We start from the raw sequence: 14,810 nt of genomic DNA, 5'->3' as shown, positions 1-14,810 counted from the left end.
TGTTACCAAAACTTATATATTTATATTTGTTTATTTAGTTTTGAAACTCTACAAGAGTTAGTGATCGTCTGTCATACCGTTTCCGAGCTTCGCTTTTATGGAGATTGTCATCCTTGTTTAACAAAATTTTACAAGGAAAATTGTTTATCATTAGGTAATTTTCTTTATCTACAAAAATAAAAATCGGACAACTATTAAAATCAGATATTTAAACATATCCTCGTATACCTGCATGTAGTATTTGCAGGGAGGAAGGGGCCATTGGACTGTAAAATTATACTGGTACCCAAAGTTTTATCTTATTTGTTAGCTCAACAACTTCGGATACACTTATTGAATTGTGATTGGTTGTTTCTGAAACTTTTCCAACCATGAATTCTATTTTACAGAATGGGTAATTTAGTATATCATCATGGGGGATGTACGTTCATGTATCGTCTATTGTTTCATCCTTAAGATCCGTGAGTATTTGCAGGTTTGATATGTCGTAGAAATTGAAATGTGAGCCTATCAGTTACACTACAAACCCGCAGAAATATGTGTGTGGGTGTGATGAGTCATACTAAAAATATGAAATAATTAAAATTTTTAGTCCATTTTATGGTTTATGATTTTTCAATAGAAATCTTTTATTTTTATTTTTATTAATCAAATAAAGATTTCCTCATTGTCTAATAGCAAATTTTTAGAAAGAAATAAAGTAGCTTTATAAAGAAGATTTCACATTTAGTGATTTATTTAGCTGTATAAAGAAGATTTCACATTTAGTAATTTATTAACAACTGACAGGTTCGCCTCTAGGCTTTAGGAGCTTTAGAGTAATTTAAGGCAATTTGAGAAAATATTTACCTTTCATACAGACTTTATCCTTACTTTATTAGGGTGGTTCATTTTGTATTAACCTTTCACATACAGACTTTATCCTTGCTTTATTAGGATGGTCCATTTTATATTTACCTTTCATACAGACTTTATCCTTGCTTTATTAGGGTGGTTCATTTTATATCTACCTTTCATACAGACTTTATCTTTGCTTTATTAGGCTGGTTCATTTTATATTAACCTTTCATACAGACTTTATCCTTGCTTTATTAGGCTTGTTCATTTTTTATTACCTTTCATACAGACTTTATCCTTGATTTATTAGGGTGGTTAATTTTGTATTAACCTTTCATACAGACTTTATCCTTGCTTTATTAGGGTGGTTCATTTTATATTTACCTTTCATACAGACTTTATCTTTGCTTTATAAGGGTGGTCCATTTTATATTTACCTTTCATACAGACTTTATCCTTGCTTTATTAGGGTGGTTCATTTTATATTTACCTTTCATACAGACTTTATCCTTGCTTTATTAGGGTGTCTTATTTATAAAACAAAAATGAAAAAATTAATATAAAAAAGTTTTGGATTCTTTATTATTATTTCTTAAAATTCGAATGATAAATGGTATTTAACAAGATTGTGACGCTGACCATTTTTGGGTCGCCCTAATATTAAATTCAGTCAAGAATATATAAGAAGGGGGTTGCTTACTTCTTTTTTGGCCCTTCAATGACGCATGCTGCACGGGGTGTCCAAAAAGGGGCGCGAGTATAAGCGGCGAACGGGGGGGGGGGACCGGTTGCTTAATGCCTGTAAAAAAAAGCGTAAAAGAGAAGGTGCATCTAAATAAAACGGGGGATGAAAAAAATATGTCGGAATGAAAGAATGAAAAAGGGGGAGGGGGATGGAATAAATAACGAGGGGATGTAAAGGTGTGTTTTATTCGGCAGCAAGTGGCTCTAGAGCTCTGCCTTGGAAGATTTTTACAAGAAGTTTTGTATTTCAATGTAGTATATTGTTAAAATATCTAGACACTCTCCAGTATAAATTTGGACACCACCTTTTAAACATATTTTCAAAAGTAAAAAAACATAAAAATACAAAAAAATAATGTGATATCAAAACAATATTATTGTGATTAAAGATGTGATTATAACGTGATTAAAGTAATGACGATGCAATTGTTAACTTTGGAAAATTGATTTGTCTATTGAATTCTTTAGGTAAATATAACTTAATCTATTTGGAATAAAAAAATCAATATTAGTATTATACAATAAATATTAGTTTTATCTTTGTTGCATCATTCTCTAAAAAGTGGATGTATGTTTGTTATTTTACAATTAACAAAATTACCTCATTTGTATATTAAAATTATTGGTATATAAGTTTGCACACTACTAGTTTGTGCAACTGAGCCAAAGTCCACAAAGTTTTTGAGCCAACTAATAAGAGAGTAATTTTATGAAACTTTAAGATACCAGTATAATTAACAGTCCAATGTCCCCTCCCTTCCTAGGTTATCCTTAACTTATTTGTTTTTGAAACTATAGGATCCTTGCTTATTACTAAGCATAAGATGAGTATATAATTAGTTAATCCAATACCCAGGGGCAACAAATGTCTAAAGGTTTTGGATGCCCACACTTATTTTCAATTTTTGAATAGCGACCATTTCGTGCTCTGTGGCCATAATATAGATTGATGTACACTCTAATAATGATAAACAAAATTTCCCTTCCCTAGATAAAAATATTGGTAGAAAATTATGGACACTTGAGGTTTTCCGACCCAATTTACTGTCAAATATCTCCTCCTTCCCTGTAAAAAAGTACAATGTATGATGGAGCCCAAGAAAATGCCAATTATCGCGGTCGTAAGTGTCATGCGTCATGTCAGGTTTTATATCTCAGTTTTCGCTATTTGATTTACTATTTTCCTTTGTAAGATAAAAGCGATGCTTGCAAGATTATTTAATTCGTTACAATATAAAGATAAATTTTTCTCAAATCGCGAAATCTGAGATCTTAAATTTTTGTCACCCTTCCAACGTGACGCATGACCGCGTACGACCAATGGGCATTTTCTGGGACTCCATTCAATGTATAAGCTGTACAATATTTGAAATTTTGTGTGTATTGTTCTAATTAGATGTATATTTACAAGTCACTACTCTTTCAACATATTTAAGATATTCGCCAAAAGAATACTTTAGAAAAGAGGTCAGGTAGCTTTGATTTGGGTGGTACAGCTTCGTTATAACCATTGCTCGTCTGTTTGTCTAATATTACAATCACCAATTGCATACTTCTTATTAACGTATTTCAATACAGGGACGTCCAAGCTTTTAATATTGAGGGGAGTAAAATAAGAGGTTTAAACGGTTTGAAGGGGGTAATCTAAAGTATTTTTTCAATAATGTATTTTTATTCTGTGTTATTTAAGTATTCTATATATATTTTTCTATGTAACTACTGTTATGCTTTTTAACAACTTATTTGTATTTTTAGGTAAGGATTTTTGATGTCTGAATAAATTTCAAGACAAGATTGCACGAAGATATAGATTTGAGTCTTATTTAATAGACAACTCATCGGTATTAAAGAATAGAACATGTGATTTTTTAATTTTATATATGTGAAGCATAAGCATACAAAAAATAATATGCATATTTTTATGCAAAGTTTGGTACTTTCATAACCCAGGTTGGCCGTTGCAAGAGCTAAATAAACAATCATTTACGAAAGAGATATGCTTTTGCTAAATCTGACCAGTAAAAAGATACCTTAACCTATATCAACAGTTATTTATATAATAAAAACAAAGCATTTTCGGCCTGTTAACAATCATTTAACAATTAGCAGGTAGATTAAAAGCATTTCCAAATTGGTTAATTGGTCAATAAGCTGCGCGCATTTTTTTTTATTCGGTCAAATAAACCCTCCAGTTTAATTGGAAGGTTTGATTAATATCTAATTTATTTCTTAGCATTGCATTGGTTAATCTTGTTTTTAATGCCACGGAGTAGGGAGTTACGCCATTAATTTTATAAAAATCTATAAATAACATTATTGCTGAAACAAAAAATGTACTGTTTTTCTGCTGGTTATTTTATGAAGTAATAAGAATTGCAAAAAAAAGTTTAATTTTGGTCAGCGAAAAAGTAATAGGTAATTTATCTTTTAGTTAAATTAGCCCTTCTTAATGTGTAGAATTTTACAATTTTGAGATAAAATCTTAAGTTGCATGTCCTTTCATTTTTAGGAAAGTAATAGGAACATGATTTTGTGTATGTCCAACAAATTGAACAAGCATTTATGCACTCGACCCTGTATATAGGTACAAAATATAATTATGTTTTCTCATAATTTTAGTAGCGAAGCCACTATACACAAAGGGACAGGGGATAATGGGCTGTTTTTACACTAGTCCCTAAAGTCATATACTAACGTTTTCTTATTTATTGCCTTAACAACTTTGGGGACCTTAGTGAATTTTGATTGGTTGATTCATTAAGTCGAGTGTTCAAACGTTTCATCCACTAATTTTAATCTACATAAGTTATAATTTTGTGTATCATCATTGGGGATATACATCAATTTATCGGACATTATCTTATCGTGTCTTATCCCTTAGAATCCAGCTCTATACATGCCTTTTTGGTATGTTTATCAGTTATTCATTTTTACGAAGTTTTCACAAAGCATACATTGAAAAAAATATAAAAATAAAAAGTACAGCTGTTTAAGAGATCCTACTGAAGACACAAATAAAAACATAATATAGACACACACTGAGCAACCTACCATTTTAGAAAGGTTTAAAATTACAGTCTAATATTTAAAAGACAATATATCAAGCCCACGAAGTTATCATATATCAGTACGTGTTTTCCTTACAGAATAAATTTGTCCACAATTAGCGGGGCTACACGAAGCCAAAAAAGCCAAGATAAAACAATACAGTGAACTATAATATAATCTCTTAATGGTAAGCTAATAGAAAGATATGTGTTCAATTAAAAGTATAAAAATACAAGAAGGTCGGTTAGCCGTATGTATCTAATAACTTTAAAACCAAATTATAGAGTATCAACAATTGTATATTTATCAATATGAATTTAAGAATAAGTTACCTAACCCTTAGCCTATAGTCAACTGTTGGTATATGATATATTTCAAAAATGGATATATTATATTTGGATCTTGCAACAGATTTTCATGTTCTATAATAAAGTGAACTCTGTAGTTGGCTAAAATAACGACCATCCCCATGTCACTCCTTTACCCCCTCGCCTCCTAATAGCTAAACGGCCCGACTAATAAATTGACGACAATTTTTCTCCTGTCATAATATCCAAGTATATTCTGTATCCATTATTTCAAATTAAATTATGTTCGTATTTTGTACGCATTTTCCTCAGCGATGAATCATACTTGTACAAAGTACCCAACGTACAATATACATTAAAAATGCACGTATACACATTAAAGCGTATAACAAGCATGACAAAGTGCATAGTTTTTAATAAAGTCTACATAACACTTTTTGCTCTCATCATAAATAAGCTTGCATAGAACAATTTCCTTATTAAATCATTAAACCAAGTTAAATTTAGTTAGCCAATATCATACTCAATAAACATTCTTATTATTATATAAAGTGATTTTTTTTGTCTGAAGCTTGATATCTAAATAACTTCTGAGCTCATTGAGTTCTCATTATTAGGGAAGCTTCATACATGTCCCACATGTCCCATGGTTTACGCTATTTTATTTTAGATTTAAGAGTTGGGATTGTTTTAGGCTATTTATTGATCCCTTCGATTACAGGGCCCCTAGTTCCAAGGGGCATAACCGCTAGTTTATAAAAAAGACGTACAGACCCTTGTTAAAAATAAGCTACGCTTCTCACAAGGTTCTTGAGTCCATCTAGTTAAATGAAATGAGCTTCTGAAGAAACAGGGAAAAGTGCTCTTAAAACTAAATGGTAGAATATGGATTAATTTGATTTCCCAGATTTTTATATTACTTTTATTGAGAAGTTTGAACTACATTTTTTACTATTAAGCACTACTAACTTTAGGAATCAAATGGGATAAGGCAATGGCCAATAAATTTATATACATCCCCAATGATGTTACATAAGATTAATACTTCTGAAGATTAATATGAGTGGTTAAAACGTTTGAACACTTAACTTAGTGAACCAACAAACCATAATTCACCTAAGTCCCCAAAGTTGTTAAGTCAACTAAAAAGAAAACGTTATTATATAACTTTAGGGAATAGTGTAATGTACAGCCAATTGTCCCCTCTCTCTCTTTGATTAATTCTTCTTCAGAATATAAATCTCTGTTGGTGGAAGTTGGTGGTTCCATAAATATTGATTTGGATCTTGGTATCCTTTTATCTGTTTATACCCTCACAAGATATACAGTATGGCCCATGGAAAACCCTCTTGCAATTTATGAACAAAAATTTACATTTTTAGCACAAAAATTATTTCAATTGTTTAAAAAAATAAGTTTAATTTTATGCTAAATGTTTATCTTTATTGCCTTAATAACTTTTTGTTAATTGTTTTGTTATTTACAAAAAAAAACATTGCACATATGTTTTTGTGGGTCATACTGTATATGCGAGTAGTAGTGTCTACTGTTAATCATGGTATCATTTATATGTTTAAACAAGATATATACAGTATGGCCTACATAAAAATATTTTGACACAAGTAGAACCATTTTATTGTATTTGGTATTATAATATTCTGTTAAATACAAACGATGTTTGATATTGAAAGTTGTAACAATAGCAAATTTTATAATTCCCCATTGTTTTATTGTGGTTTTAATTGATTAAGTGGCCTTGTTTTCACTCTTTTTATCGTAATAGTTATATTCAGCGTCTGATTTTGTACAGTACATAGTTTGTACATTTTACATATGTTTTGAAAAAGTGTATTTAATAAACAAATGTCCAAAAATAAAAATATTCGTAAGGCCAAATATCAATTAAACTTATGGTCAGTATTAAAGTGGTTATTTGTAAACTTGAATACATTCTTGGTCTACTGGGTGTCTATCATCTTTTTATCTGCTTGTCGTGTATTGAATTATATTTATCCCAGGACCAAATTATCGGGAACATCTATCTAGGCATGTAATGGCTAATATATGCAAGTTAAAGGGTGTATTTTTCAAGGAGGTAGGGGATATTAGGCTGTTTATTACAGTAGTCCCCAAAGTTTGCTTATTTTTTGGCTTAACAACTTTGGGGACTTTTATTGAATTTTGATTGGTTGGTCATCAAGTTGTCAGTCCAAACGTTTCAACCACTAACTAATGTACAGAAGGGTTAATTTTGTGTATCAACATTGGGGATGTACATCAATTTATCAGCAATTGTCTTATCCCTTTAGATCCCTGTGTATTTTAGTTTTAAACCCATCCCCCTCCCCACATAGAGGGGTGAAGTATTTAAATTTTATGGCCTTCCACTCTTTCATATTATTAACTCTTTTATACTTCATTGCAAAATACAAATCGTTATTGAAATGTTATAGACGATGCTTCGACTATTCTAAAAATTAATTTAAATCTTTCATTTTCATTCTTCGCAAGTTTTTAATATGCCATCATTTCTTATAGATTTTCCACTGAAGTTGCTGATACTTTTCTTGTATAATATGTCTTATTGTATTCACATCTATTGGTTTAATTTTGAGTTCATACATTTAGTTATTGTAAAGTGGTTCAAAATGGGCGAGGGATAATTTATCTCTAGAAAAATTGTCCAGTATGGCTTAGTATGGCTTCGAAACGGATTAATATATCAGACATACTTAAAAAAAATTAAGTATCGAATTACTGACAATCTTTTAAAGAATAATGATAAAAAAATCATAAAATTAATACCAGTTTTAATCTTATAATTTTTCATTTTAATATCCGCGAAAACCTATTTCTGATACTATGCGAGAAATAACTATTAAACAACTTATATTTCATTTTTGTTAATAATACTTTAATACAGAACCTTAGTTTTATTTCAATGATAAAAAAGTTTAATGAAATTGTTTCTTCTTCAGATAAGATATCCCTAACTTATCAAATGTGTTATTTATTCCTCCCTTCACCTTAGCGAAGTTCTTACACATTCAGATGCTAACCTATAAAACAAGAAGGATTATCTTCATAGAATAAAATTATACGAAAACAAAATTAGTTTGGAGTAGCGGGACAGTTTCTCAAAAATCAGCCACGTGACGTCATGAAATGAGGGAGATGAGAGAAGAAGCGGGAAAGAAAACCCCTAAAAAGTGATGAATAATCCGTAATTTTTATGACGTCACATGGAGGATTTTGAGACACTTTGTCCCGCTACAAATTTAGATGACAGGAGAAATTTATTTTGACATGTGTTTTGTTTCTGCTTAAAAATGATTTCAACAGTCAAAAATAATCATTATTAAGACACCATTATTATTTTTGACATCATATACTGCAATTATATGCCTTTTATTAACAACGTAAATAACTTATTTTTTTATGGCATATTTTCTGAAGTTAAATCAAGTCTATTAGAAATAAGTTTTAGTTAATTTTTTAATATATTTCTTAGTATGATTATGGATATTAAAGGTGCATAGAACAATATTTGCGTGATTAAATAATGAAATGCCTGGCCATAAAAATTGCTAACGTGCTTGTTGATAGGCTTATTCAGATGGAAAAAAAGGGTTATGATCATGGATCTAAGGGATAAGACAATGGTCGATATATTAATGTACATTTAAATGATGGCATACAAAATTGCCCCTTCTTTAGATTACAATTAGTAGTTGAAACGTTTGGACACTCAACTCATTGTACCAACCAATAAAGATTCAATAAGGTCCCCAAGATTGTTAAGCCAACGTATTAAAAAACGTTATTATAAAACTTTTGGGACTAGTATTATAAACAAGTCCCCTCTATCCTGGTTATGATAAAAAGAGAGGTGGAAAAAAGGGCACGACAGTTTTATTTTTTATTCAATATTAAAGTTATTACTTTTGAGATATACATAAGTTATTCTCTTCTACCCAAGTATGATTAGAAATTAGAAAAATAATTTACTTTTATCAAATTTTTGGAGGCAAACTAGATTTTCAACGTTTTTCATATCGCTATGTAGCCACTGGATTCTACTATCCTTGTTTATTATTTAAGCACAAAATCAAGAAATTTACTTGTTTCACCTAATTTTATTTTAAAAAGTATTAAGCAATTAAAGTAAACAGTTGTAATTAGAAGAAAAACTTATAAATCAAGAACGTCAAAGCTTTTTTATTTGGGGGTAGGGTAATAAAAATTTGAAAATAATATTTTTGGGGTTATTAAAAAAAATTTGGGGACTAGTCACCTATCTCTCTGATATCAGGGCCTGACCATGACTGTAATAAATTGTTGACATAAATCAAGATATGTTTTTTTTTTTGAATAATTGATCTTGTTAAGAGTTGTCGCATGCGCTTACAGACAGAGAATCAAATTAAGAAATTTTAATTAGATTTTTTTTCACAAAAGGGATAATTTTTATGAAGGACAATTTTAGCCTTTAAGGTTTCCACAGGTCATAATATTCATTATTGAAACAATGTAATAATTTTGTAATTGTCAAACAATAACAGTAAGAAGTACCAATTTTGATTAACAAAAATATGAGATGAAAAATTATCCCGGATATGCGGAAAGTGCCAAGTGTGACGTCATAAAAATACGTCTAAGGAGGAAGGAATGTTTGGACGAGAAGTAAAATGTACTTCTATGACGTCACACATGACACTTTACGCATATTCAATTATCACGTTTAATAAAATTTAAAGCAAAGCATATTATTGTTAAATTTCAAACAACTATCATATGATTCAAGTTGATTTAAATGCAAATCCCAATTCTCATTAAAAATTCTAAAATACAAGTTGGTCTATACTCAGGAATACAGGAAGAGATGACTGGGGGGATGATGGATTGATAGATCTCATATTGACTTATGGTTGATTATGTGCTAAACTATTACAGACAACCAACCATTCCCAAGATAAAGTTTTGCCCTTTTAAATGTATTAATATAATATTTATTTATATTTAAATAAATTTTATTTTAATTTACTTATTTAATAGCAAAGCTTGTCCGTCTGTCTATCTGCCATTTATGGGGTAAATGAGATTTAGATAGTTAGCCATTTGAGATAGACTTCTTAAATATCTTGTGTAGATTTTATATATTGGTCTAATCCCCATTTTATAGGCTAACAAAACAGGATATAATCTTATTATTGATTTTATTACCCGTGGAAAACTTTCTATAATACGATGCAAAATAAATTTAACCTTGTTTTATCTAAATGTCAGTGTGTTGTTTTATAATCTTTAATTAGTTGAACTAATTGATAAACAGAGGTAATTATCTCTGATCAATTTGGTTTTAATTACTGGCAGTAGGTCAGGGTGCTTTTATTCAGAGAAAGGGGACAATGGGCTGTTTATTACACTGGTTCCCAAAGTTTTATGATAAAGTTTCGTATTCGTTTGCTTATCAATTTTGGGGACTTTAGTAAATTTTGATTGGTTAATCAGTAAGTTTAGTGTTCAAGTGTCAACCACTAATTTAAATCTACAAAAGGGGTAGTTTTGTGTATCATCTTTGGGTATTTACATCCATTTATGATTATCGGTCATTGTTTTATCCCTTTAGATCCTGGCTTATATTAATATATTACACTTTACTTTACTATTCCATTCATAAACTGTCCATCTTCATGTTTTTATATTTGTCAATCTCCATTTTAATTTTAAAAAGAAAAATTAAAAATTAATACTCGATGTGACTTTATGTCCCAGGGGCGATTCCTTTTAGGAGAGTAGAAGTTTTTCCTTGACCTTTAAGAAGCTTTATTGTAAAGAAGAATCATATTAGTTCAGAGGTTAGCGAGATACTTCGCTACACACACATATACACACATAGATATCCTGCTACTTTTATATATAGAAAGAAACCTATTTTTGACCTATACACATGTGATATTTATAAATAGATAGAGATTTATCTGCCAAAACTGAAATGAAAAGTAAATGACTTTTAAAGGAGCAGCCAAAATTTTGAGAAGAATTTAAAATTTGATCCACTTTGCAATATTCAGTTGAGCGTACAGGGAAAGGAAACTGAGGATAAATTGATGTATGTCCCCAATAACTATTGGTTAAAAAGTTTGGACTCTCAACTCAATAAACCAATCAACCAAAATTTAATGAAGTCATCAAAGTTGTTGAGCCAACGAATAAGAAAACATTATTGCAAAACTTTAGAGACAAGTGTAATAAACAACCAAATGCTCTGTTATGCCTTGTTTGAATATTCATATATTTCTTAAATAACGTATGTAATAAAAATAATCAGGAAGTCGAAAAAAAGATATAAAATTGATCAAAAATAATTTTTTGTCATTTTGACAATACAACCATGCAAAGTCAAAATTGATAGAATGGTCCAATCATAATGAAATAATTTTTAAAAATTGGGTAGGGCCCGGGGGCAAAGGAGGCTATTGACGAAGCAACTTGTACTTTGTAAAAGATATACAAATTCATTATTTGAATTGAAAAAAAGGACAAAATTAATTAGGTATAACTAACAAGAATAAAACGATTGTAATTTAATCTGCATAGGCTGTTAATAATAAAACAAGGATGGCAACATCCATAAAAATATTAATATATATATCTTATTGTAAATATGTTTTTTACGTCAAGAATTTGATGAACTATCTTTTTTTTCATCTTTTAATTGGATATACTGATGTATTATTGCTGTATTCATTTTTTGTCAAATCAATTTATAGGATATTCGTGGATATATTGACAGCGGAAAATTTGTCATCAATTTAGCTTGCTAATATTGGTCAATTCGTTCATTCAGTGGGGGTGGGGCGGGGGGGAGGGGATGGGATAAAGGGGTATCTTATTTTAGCCAGTACATGAAAACATCCAAGTATTAATATATCGATTGTCAAACCGTCTCATGCACAATTTAAAGCTACAGACGTAAAGTCCCTAAATTTTTAAAGCTTTGCTTTTGATACTAAAATATCTAATTATAGAGGGTAATAAAAGGCCTGGCTAAGTATTGAAGCTACTCAATGATTATATTTATACACAAATATGACATATCTATTCATTGAATATGTCATAAATAAACTAACAGGATCTGAGTCTGTCTGTACCAAAGAGTATCGCTAACCGCTGAATCGATATGGTTATATATATGATATAAGTGTAGATTCTTAGAGGTCTCGGGCAGGTTTATAACTATTTTAGAGGATTGTACTACCACCTTCCCTACAGTTTATTTACCCTATAAAAATGACCCCCCACGAAGTTTATTTCTACTTTCTCGTTTTAAAACTAAAAAGACTGACCTCAAGTGTTCCTAAAGGCCTCAAGGGGCGTATTATCCGTTAGCATTTAACTATACTAATACAAGTTCTGTACTTCTTATGGCCATAGTTGTCCTTGTTGTAAATTAATTTATGCATGAATATGTAAATAATGAATAAAAATTTACATATAAAACAGCTTGTTGTTGGTTCCTAGTAGGTTTTCAAGCAATTACAGAAATATAGTGATATTCTATTTTAACCTGAATTATGCAAAACGCAAGACAATATATAGAGAATGTCTTCTCTTATATGCAGGCTTATTTCATGTCCATGTAAATTCAGAACTTCCATACAAAGGTTGTGCTATCAATAACACCAACTCGCTAACCTGAAGTATTTTGACTCATATACTTAAGATTTTATTCCAGACTTATACTACTGTTATCCGACTGTTTATCTTTAGTGTTTACTCATGTTTGATATGCGTAATAAAACAATCTTTATTTGCCGAACCTTTTTCCAAAGGTTTTGATCGTCGAACCTTTCTCCACTCTGTTCAACTAGTGGATTTGTGTTGACTTACAAATTCAGTGGTCAAAAACCTGCATTAATGTGTCATACAAGAGGAAAGAGCATATTTACGACGTAGACATGTTTGTCTTTATTCAGCAATAGCCTCTAAGTGCCTCTAAGTGCATTTGAAGTAAGGTAGGTCGACCCACTACTTTTTAATTTTAGTTAAAAAAAGAAAAGGTAAAAACAACGGTGGAGGGAATATTTTTCAAGGATCAATTGCTCTTTGTTGGAGGGTCGTGGTACTCTCCCACAAAATAGTTATAAACCTTCTCTTGACCAATAAGAAGATTAACTGCAAAGAAAACCATAATCGTCCGAAGTTTGCAAGATATTAAAATCAGGCACACATAGAGATAGACAAATATCCTCTTACTTTTTTATCCAACATTACTACCAAAATTAAAACACTAGCATTAAATGATTAGAACCATGAATTGTTTATCCCCATTTCCAAGCCCCAAGCCCCTGGTAAAACAAAATTTATCAGTTTTACAATCTCTATACATTTTGTCTAATCTTTATAAGCTGCAAAAGGGATATTACCCCTGAAGATTATTCTGCCTGTAAATTCTTATATAGTAAAAGATTATGATTGTATTTGTTCATATAATAGAAACTTAGCATGCCGTAATACTAATTATCATGAACAAAGTTATATTATTACCCGAGGGGATGGATAGTCACTGTAGTTCTTTTATGATTGCACGATCTTTGTCTGAAAGTCCTAACTGTTAATAATAAAAGTATCTCCAATTATATCAATACAAATTGATATTATTATTTAGACCATAGACAACAAAGTTTTTTTTTATTGAGAATTAATATCCCTTTTCCCTGGGATAATCGGTGTCTTGGTTTGTAAAGGGGTTTAGTTGCACAAATCAAATTTGGTTGTTTAAAAGGTTTTATTTTGGTTTGTTTTGTCTGTGCATGCAGATTAGGAGGGGTGAAGGAAAAAGTAAATTAATATTCTAGAATTTTCTAGAATGACTTTTGGATAATTTAACAAAAGAAGAGTCTAGTTAAAGCTCAATATTAAACTAACTTTATATTTATCACTTTATTTATTTTTATTTTGTCAGATGATAGAGAAAGGCCTTGGCGCAAAAAAGGTGAAAATCGTTACCAAGTACAGTTTGGACATTTTAGACAAAGGTCGTGCAACCAATGTGTTGATTGTCTGCTGGGTGTTACTTAACCTAATACCACAGATAAAGAGGAAGTGGCTTCTCTTTGTTATCAATGGATGTTGAACCTGACGTTAAAGTGTCATGGACAACAGCTTCGCCCATATAAAAGTAGCATTTATTGCTGCGCAAATTGTGGATTGAAATTTCCTTGTTTTATACAGAAGAAGATTGGTTTGGTCCAGACTGTCTGAAACTTCTGCATTTCATAGATTAAATATCTTAACTTAGAATAGTACTTCATAGTTTGATCATATTTGAATATGCTAAAAATTTTATTCTAAAAGTTATGTTAAAATTAAATTATATATGTTATTTTTTTTTTGCATATTTCGTTGAATATATGTTTTTTTTATAAAGCAAAGCTTCAGAAAGCGTTACAACTCTATAATTGTTACCAGAAAGTGATAATCAAGGCATAAAAATGTAATTATCGAAACAAAATTGTAAGTAAGTGCATCAAATTTACTTACAATTTTGTTTCGACTTATACATTTATATTCTGCCTATTCATTTCTCACACATGTGTTAATTTTCGTTTGTCCTACCGATTCAGAGTTTCGCTTTTATAGATGATGGTATCCTTGTTTATATTTTGTCTTATGTTTCTGATTTTTCTGATCATAAATATTTAGTCAAAGTTTTAAAATTTAGATTTCATTCCATCTTTGCATGGCAGTTTTAAGTCGTGATATTTTACATATATTTTATACATACAAATAAATCTACATAAAAATATACGTTTATTTGTTTAGTGGTGTAAAAGCGAAAAGGTCCTTTATCAAGCAAGATAAAAAAAC

At 30.2% G+C, this 14,810-nt stretch overlaps 1 protein-coding gene across 2 annotated transcripts in view; it reads left to right on the top strand.

The window, feature by feature from the left end:
- Positions 1–14,810, top strand: part of LOC145328765 (uncharacterized) — a 173,387-nt gene that overhangs the window by 33,458 nt on the left and 125,119 nt on the right. The window contains exon 1 of one of the 2 annotated variants that reach the window (XM_080172600.1): positions 1,795–2,049. The exons of the other annotated variant lie outside the window; for it this stretch is intronic. The gene's annotated coding sequence lies outside the window, so the exon portion shown is untranslated. Of the gene's footprint in view, positions 1–1,794; positions 2,050–14,810 lie in introns of those variants that run through there. 2 annotated transcript variants of the gene reach the window in all.

Source organism: Acartia tonsa, chromosome 9 (genome assembly GCF_053477335.1).
Source record: "Acartia tonsa isolate MP-2025a chromosome 9, ASM5347733v1, whole genome shotgun sequence".
Lineage (NCBI taxonomy): Eukaryota > Metazoa > Arthropoda > Copepoda > Calanoida > Acartiidae > Acartia > Acartia tonsa.
The sequence above is the reverse complement of the archived record's forward strand: the minus strand, read 5'-3'. Positions and strand labels throughout refer to the sequence as shown.